The 8,148-nt window shown below is 40.6% G+C and overlaps 1 protein-coding gene across 2 annotated transcripts in view; it reads left to right on the top strand.

Annotated features, from left to right (window-relative positions):
- Positions 1-8,148, top strand: part of THRAP3 (thyroid hormone receptor associated protein 3) — a 56,262-nt gene that overhangs the window by 6,938 nt on the left and 41,176 nt on the right. For both annotated transcript variants that reach the window (XM_006094153.2, XM_023758490.1), the window contains exon 2: positions 2,561-2,664. The gene's annotated coding sequence lies outside the window, so the exon portion shown is untranslated. The remainder of the gene's footprint in view (positions 1-2,560; positions 2,665-8,148) is intronic.

The following is an 8,148-nucleotide window of genomic DNA, read 5'->3' as shown; positions in this document are numbered from 1 at the left end:
AATTAGTGTTTTCTCAACTTAAAAAAAAAAAAAAAAAATATATATATATATATATATACACGCACACACACAGATATAGATATAGATATAGATTTCAGAGCGGAAGGGAGAGGGAGAGAGAGAGATAGAAACATCAATAGTGAGAATCTGCCTCCTGCACACCCCTTACTGGGGATCGAACCCACAACCCGGGCATATGCCCTTGACCATGCCCTTGACCGGAATTGAACCTGGGACCTTTCAGTCCACAGGCTGATGCTCTATCCACTGAGCAAAACTGGCTAGGGCTCTCAACTTCTTTGAAAAAATTCTTGCCTGTTGTTGTTCTATACAAACTCTTCATAGAGGCTAACTCTTCTGTCACCTCAAACTCAATATTAACGTTTCCAACAAACAACTGAGCAGTATCAAAAATTGCTTTCGGCCCTAACCGGTTTGGCTCAGTGGATAGAGCGTCGGCCTGTGGACTGAAGGGTCCCAGGTTCGATTTTGGTCAAGGGCATGTACCTTGGTTGTGGGCACATCCCCAGTAGGGAGTGTGCAGGAGGCTGCTGATCGATGTTTCTCTCTCATTGATGTTTCTAACTCTCTATCCCTCTCCCTTCCTCTCTGTAAAAAATCAATAAAATATATTTTTAAAAAAGATACAAGTTGTTTTAAAAAAAATTGCTTTCAGATCATCAAGAGCCAGAGAACACCACTCAAAATCATTTGCCTTTTTTTCTTTTTAAACAAATGCCTAATTTTGGAACAGTTTCAGATAATCAGAAAATAGTACATGTATACCACACATGCATTTCCCCTGTTAACAGCAGATAGAGGCCGAGAAGTATACCTATGACTGTCCAGATGATACAGGCAGGACAAGTTGGGGTGGTGGTGCATAAACACTGTGGTGGCAGGGATGACTCAGGGCTTCAGGTGTCTTCTTTTACAGAATAACTAAGGGCCAGAGCCTCATTTGTATCTCCACCCATTGGGACAATGGAAAATTGAAGACTTGTTGGGATGATCAAGTTCTTGCCAATGTCCAAGAAGAGGTTAATAAGAAAGAAACATGATGGGATACTAAAATGGAAGATTTGTGTGTGTTTGGTTAGGATTTTAAGGGTGGATGAATTGGAATAGTTCCTTAATTCAGTGAGTTGTAGAGTAAGCAGTTCTCAGTCCTATAACTGTCATCAGGATTTCCCTCAAACTGATGTGAGTTCCTGTGCCTCTGCAGTTAGAAATAGGGAAAGAGGTTTTGGATGCTGTAACCTAGGATGAATTCTAAGAATAAGCTGCAAGAATATATGCAAAAGAAAAAAAAGAATATATGCTAAAATATTTTGTATGAGTTTTTGAAAGTGCTTTATTTTTACTGTTTATCAATTAAGTAAAATATAGACCAACATTATCATTAAGTTGGTAACAGGCTGACTGAGTGATAATTTCATCTGTATAGAACAGTTTTATCCTGTTAGTTTTAAGGGTAGGTTTTTGTTGCCTCTTTGTAGTGTAAATTACCTGGTTACATTTGGTATAGGTCAAGAGTTTATTGCTTGGGTTATCAGCAGCCGTATCACTGTTAGGAAAATTGACATATTAACAGATAGAATGAGATGAGTGTAAGGAGAGACATGTCTAGGATAACACAGAGAAGCAGTACCTAACCCAGCCTAGGTAAGCCAGGGACAGCTGTCTGGGGGAGGAGACCCTCATAGGAATGGGTTTGGAAGAGGCTTTCTAAGCTGAGGGTTCCACATGTACTAAGAGACCATTCTTTAAGAAAATAATTAATTTCTTTCCTGGCTAAATAGGCAAGGGTTTAGCCGTATGTAAGCTACAGGTTTCAGAAAAAGCTAAATTGGGTATCCTTGATTGAGTGAATATTAAGTGAAAAAAATTAATGTCAAGCCTGCATCTTTAGATGATTTGAATTGCGGTGCCTTCCTACTTTATAGTAATGTGAATGAGTGATAAAGCTTTAATAAGCTAGGAGTGAAGACATTAACTATATACATGAGCTTGTTGATCTTGGATTTCTTGTTGTAGATAGCTTTGATGTATGTCCATGTTAGTTTAGGTCTGGGAATATTTAAACAACTGGATCAGAAGGGGTTTTTTGTGTTTGAGGGATGAGGATAGGAAGTTATTTTAATTTGAAATGTATTTATTAAATTTAGCATACCTCAGTTAAGTATTTTTGTTTCAAATAATCTAATTATTCTGAAGTAATTTTCCAGGTTGAATTAATGGTGTTTGTGAATTAGTCTTGCATAATGCAAACTAACACCTGAAATGTTGCCAGTGAAAGTATCAGGTTATAAGAGGAAGGTTTTGGCTTTCTGTACTGTATCCTTAGTGGAAGATGTTGAATGGGTTAAAACTTGTATGAGAGACAGGCAGACAGAGACTCTCAGGCCAGTCAGTGTACTTAGAAGCCTGTGTTCACTTGGAGTGAAATTCAGGGCTACAATAGAATTTTTGCTTATAGATTTCAAGTGTTTGCATTTCAAGATGGAATCTGCAAGGATTGTGTAGCTATTTTATCACTGTTTATTTCCTCTCATTCCAGAATTGTATCCTGACTTTGTACATTGGAGAAGCCAGCGGCATTGCCCGTGTTTGAGGTAGTGTCTGTTTGGGATCCATTGCAAGTCGAATTATTGTTCATATAAGGTAAGTGCATGGTGGTGAAAGGAACTAATAATAACTTCACTGACTTCTAAAGCCAGTCTTATATTAAGAGTTGTATATTCATAAAATTCCTTAATGGGACTTTCTGGGTTCTTATTAAGCAGTGTTTGTCAGTTTAACCAACTGAAATAAGATGGTAAAGTAGCCAGCTCTCCTCTTTGATTCCTTTCTAAGTTGTAGAGTCAGCCTGTGCCCTGACAGGGAATCGAATCTTGACCTTTCGGTGCATGGGAGGACGCTCAACCAACAGCTATGCCACCCAGTGCCTAGCAGTTACATATATATATATAATTGATTTCAGAGAGGAAGGGAGAGGGAGAGAGAGACAGAAATATCAGTGATGAGAGAGAATCATCCATCGGCTGCCTCCTGCACGCCCCACACTGGGGATCTAGCCTGCAACCCGGGCATGTGTCCTGACTGGACAGTAGTTACTTTATTTTTTTTAAAATTCTTTATTGTTGAAAGTAATACATATGTCTCCTTTTTTCCCCCCCCCGTTGACCTCTCCTAGCCTGTGTAGTTACTTTTTAATTTTAACTAAGTTTTCAGTTCTTTACACATTTATTCATTTGGAAATACTGAAGAAAGGTCATCTATAAACTTGATGTATGTAATTATGGTTAATGTTTTGGTGCATCGTCTCTTTTCATGCATATGGTACTTGGATATGTGTATGTTTAATTAAGATTGGGATTGCACTGTCCGGGAATTGAACCTGCAACCTTTTTGGTGTATAGGGTGATGCTCCAGCCACACAAGCAACCTGGCCAGTTTCATGTTTTCATGTTTCAATGACTGATGGCATTTCATCATTGATGTGTCTTATAATTTTAACTAGTTCTTTTTAGTAGACATTTAAGCTTTTCTCTCATTTTTCCCTGTCTTAGATAACTATGTGATGGATATGAATAAATTCATGTATACAGGGAAGGCAAAAGTAGGTTTATAGTTTTGAGCAGGCATATCAAACTCAAAAGCTAACACGGGCCAAATAAGATTTAAGTTTATGTGGGCTGCAAAAAAACAAAAGCTTCAATTTTCATAGAAATGTAGGTTTATTTCAATAGAGCCATGCTGAATACAAAGGGCTGAAATAAGTAATCGTTAATAAAATAATAGGCCCTGACCGGTTTGGCTCACTGGATAGAGCGTCGGCCTGGGGACTGAAGGGTCCCAGGTTCGATTCCGGTCAAGTTGCAGGCACATCGCCAGTGGGGGGTGTGCAGGAGGCAGCTGATCAATGCTTCTCTCTCATCGATGTTTCTGACTCTCTATCCCTCTCCCTTCCTCTCTGTAAAAAATCAATAAAAAATATATTTAAAAAAATAATAGAACATTTTAATAAAAATTAATATTTTTTCTTGAACATTAACTTACCACTGAATAACTGCACAAATTAATAAGCGTAATGCAAATAAACTTATTTTTCTTGATCTCTGAAAGCGAAATATTTCCTGTTGCCCCCACCAAACAAGTCAGTCCAAGACTGATGACATGGCAATTGACTGCTAAAATACTCGCTGCTAGTATTAGTGGAGAGAAATGGTGCGCCTGTGTGTAAGACGCGTAAGGGAAATGAATGCAACATGATTATAGTAATCAGTCATTGGCAAATGTTGTAGTTTGTTATTAATAACTAGAGGTCCGGTGCACGAATTTATGCACGGGTGGGGTCCCGAAGCGGGTGTGGGGGGTGGCGGGATGCAATTGGCCCTCCAGGCAGGTGGTGGGACACCCTTGCTGGCCCAGGATCCGGATCCATCCCGCTGACATTCGTGCTGGTTGTCAACAGCCAATTGGTGGCCACTTTTATTTATTCATTTATTTATTTTTATTATTATTTTTAAAAAAATATTTTTATTGATTTCAGAGAGGAAGGAAGAGGGAGAGAGAGATAGAAACATCAATGATGAGAGAGAATCATTGATTGGTTGCCTCCTGCACACCCCCAACTGGGGATAGAGCCCACAACCCAGGCATGTGCCCTTGACTGGAATTGAACCTGGGACCCTTTGGTCCGCAGCCAAATGCTCTATCCACTGAGCCAAACCAGCTAGGGCTGGTGGCCACTTTTATATCCTTTCTTCCTTGTGGAGTGTCTAGGGAGGGGAGCGGCTGTGGTGCCTGAGGCCAACTTCCAGTAGTGAGGGTCGTGCAGGTGGGGTGGCGGTGGTCCATCGGTGCCTGGCTCGTTCTCCAGAGATTGGACCTGCAGGACTACTGAGGGAGTGGCTGCCAGGTCGGTCGGCCACCTGGATGGATATGTCAGCTGAGCGGTGCTCTCACTGTGGGAACGCACTGACCACCAGGGGGCAGCTCCTGTGTTGTCTGCCCCCTGGTGGTCAGTGCGCATCATAGCGACTGGTTGTTTGGTTGCTTAGGCTTTTATATATATATATATATATTATGTATAACAGGATATATAAGTTACGAAAAATTTTTTAAAGCTTCAATTTTTTAAAAATATTTTATTGAATTTTTTTTACAGAGAGGAGGGGAGGGGGATAGAGAGTTAGAAACATTAATGAGAGAGAAACATCGATCAGCTGCCTCCTGCACACCCCCTAACTGGGGATGTGCCCGCAACCAAGGTGCGTGCCCTTGACTGGAATTGAACCTGGGACCCTTCAGTCCGCAGGCCGACGCTCTATCAACTGAGCCAAACCATTAGGACACAAAATTTTTATTAAAACGTTTTTTACATATCGTTATATTGGCTGGGTTGCAAAAGTATTTGTTGTGGACTGCATGTGGCCTGTGGGCCGCGAGTTTAACATGCTTGGTTTTGGTTATGCGAAATAGTTTATTTTTGTATCATTATTTATTAATTGCATTTATTTTATTACACCTCTAAAGCTACTTTTGCCCATCTGTACATTTGAATTTTCCCCTAGTACTTTTTTAACTTTAAAAAGCAATTTATATATTTATTTATGTTTTTTGTGTCTTGCTTTTTATTAATACACTAGTGGCCTGGTGCATGGATTCTTGCACATTGAAAAGAAATTAATTAGAATTCCTGGGGCAGTGCCACTGCTAGAAGTGCATCTGTGGAGTGAGCAGAGGTCCCTCTGGCAGGTGGGGTCCCTCTTCCTGGCCTGCGGAGATCGGATCGAAACCAGCTCTCTGACATCCCCCGAGGGGTCCTGGAGTGCAAGAGGGCACTCTGCAAAGTTGCTGTTGTACAGGGTGTGGAATGCAAACACAAGTGTGCAGTAAACCAGATTCGGGGTCAACAGTGCCCCAGGAACAACATAACCCATTGCTGAAGGTGGAATCACGCAGCCTGTTGAGGAATCGGGCTCTCTCCTCTCTAGTTCTGGGGTGTGTCACCCAAGAACTGCCACTGCCAAGTCATCGCAGCTCGGCAGCTGTTGTGTAGAGCATCTGCCCCCAGGTGGTCAGTGTGCATCATAGGTACTGGGTGGTCAGATGGTCACTTAGCCTTTTATATATATAGATGTGCAAAATGCCTCTGCATAGATAATGTCAGATCATCATCAGCTCCACAGAGCTTTTTAGGAAAAATAGCAGTCCTGCCTCATCCCATTCCCAATCCCCCAGCAATCATTTCCAACTCCTTACTTTTTCTTTTGGTATTGTCTCTAAATAATCTTATTTTGCTACTTACTGATTTTCTAGTTTTTGGTATTATCTGTTAATTTCTCACCTTGGATAGTAGCAGTTTTCTGGAGAATACCCTGACCACCTTACACATCACATTTATTGTCACTCTGGTTATAATGTAATTTTAGTTAGAGCAGTATTCAGTTGACAATACTGACAATACAGTTGACAATACTATGGTTATGTTTGGCTGACAGCCAAATCATGGTGCATGCTGTGGCTCGTTTTCTTTTTTTCTTTTGCACAACATTTTCTTCTTTTAAAACTATATTTTTATTGATTTCAGAGAGGAAGGATGAGGTAGAGAGAGAGAGAAACATCAGTGATGAAAGAGAATCATTGATCAACTGCCTCCCTTCATGCCCCACACTGGGAATCGAACTGTGACTCCTGGTTCATAGGTCATCGCTCAACCACCTAGCCATGCTGACTGTGCAACATTTTTCTTTGTTTTTAATATCTTTCTTGTTTTTTCTTGCTTCATTTCCATGTTTTTATCAGTAATTCCTCTCTAACTCTACCCAGAAGTATAAATCTTCCTCAGTACTCTAAGCATTTTATTTTATTACTAGAGGCCTGGTGCACAAAAATTTGTGTACTGGGGGGGGGGGGTGTCCCTCAGCCCGGCCTGCACCCATTCACAGTCCAGGACCCCTTGGGGGATGTCCACCTGTCGACTTAGGCCCACTCCCTGGGGGATGAGGCCTAAGCTTGCAGTCAGACATCCTTCTAGCAGCCAGGGAGCCCTCGGGGGATGTCCGACCAAAGGCTTAGGCTCCCAAGGGATCGGGTCTAAACTATTAGTTGGACATTCTTAGTGCTGCCACGAGGTGGGAGAGGCTCCTGCCACCATCACTGTGCTGGCCAGCCATGAGCCAGCTTCTGGCTGAGTGGCACTCCCCATATGGAAGTGCACTGATCACCAGGGGGCAGCTTCTGCATTGAGTATCTGCCCCCTGGTGGCCAGTGCGCATCATAGCAACCGGTCATTCTGCTGTTCAGTCAGTGTGCATATTAACCTTTTATTATTATATAGGATGTCCCTATTTCCCCCCTTTTGCCCCCTCTACCCAGCTCTTGCCCCCCCACTTCTCTCTGGCCATCACCATACTGTTGTCTGTGTCCATGGGTTGTGCATATATTTTCTTTGGCTAATCCCTTCTTTAAATTTTTATTTTCAGATAAGTGCTTATAAGTGCACTATTATATATTTTCTATTATATCATTTAGAATTAAGATATTTTTTAATTGAACCCTTGTAAATTTTAGCACAATTTAATAAATTATGCTAGAAGCAATTAGGAGATTATTCATGTAATGCAGATACATTTCAATTAATATTTTATTAATTTTTAATTTTAATATTTTAATTTGAAATAATCTCATACATGTAAAAAAAACTATAAAATACTACAGCATATTATATGTACTCTTCACCCAATTTCTTAGGTGTTAATAATTTAAACATAACCATTATACAACTAACAAAATTTGGAATATATTTTTCTTATAATCTCTTTAATGTTACTTAATCCATTTACTTTGTTTTTGTTAATCTTCACCCAATGATATTTTTCCATTGAATTTTAGAGAGAGTGAAGGGAAAGGGAGAGACACGTTGATTGGTTGCCTCCTGCACATGCTTTGATAGGGACTGGGTATCAAGCCAGCAACTGAGGTACATGCCCTTGACTGGAATCGAACCTGGGACCCTTCAGTCCACGGGCTAATGCTCTATCCACTGAGCAAAACAGGCTGCAGCTTAATTCATTTACTTTTAATCTATATGTGTCTTTATATTTAAAGTGGGTTTTGTTTTTGATTCACCCTCATAAT

The sequence above is a fragment of the Myotis lucifugus genome, unplaced genomic scaffold (genome assembly GCF_000147115.1).
Source record: "Myotis lucifugus unplaced genomic scaffold, Myoluc2.0 scaffold_131, whole genome shotgun sequence".
In the NCBI taxonomy this organism is placed as follows: Eukaryota; Metazoa; Chordata; class Mammalia; order Chiroptera; family Vespertilionidae; genus Myotis; species Myotis lucifugus.
This window is presented reverse-complemented; position numbering and strand designations above follow the sequence as displayed.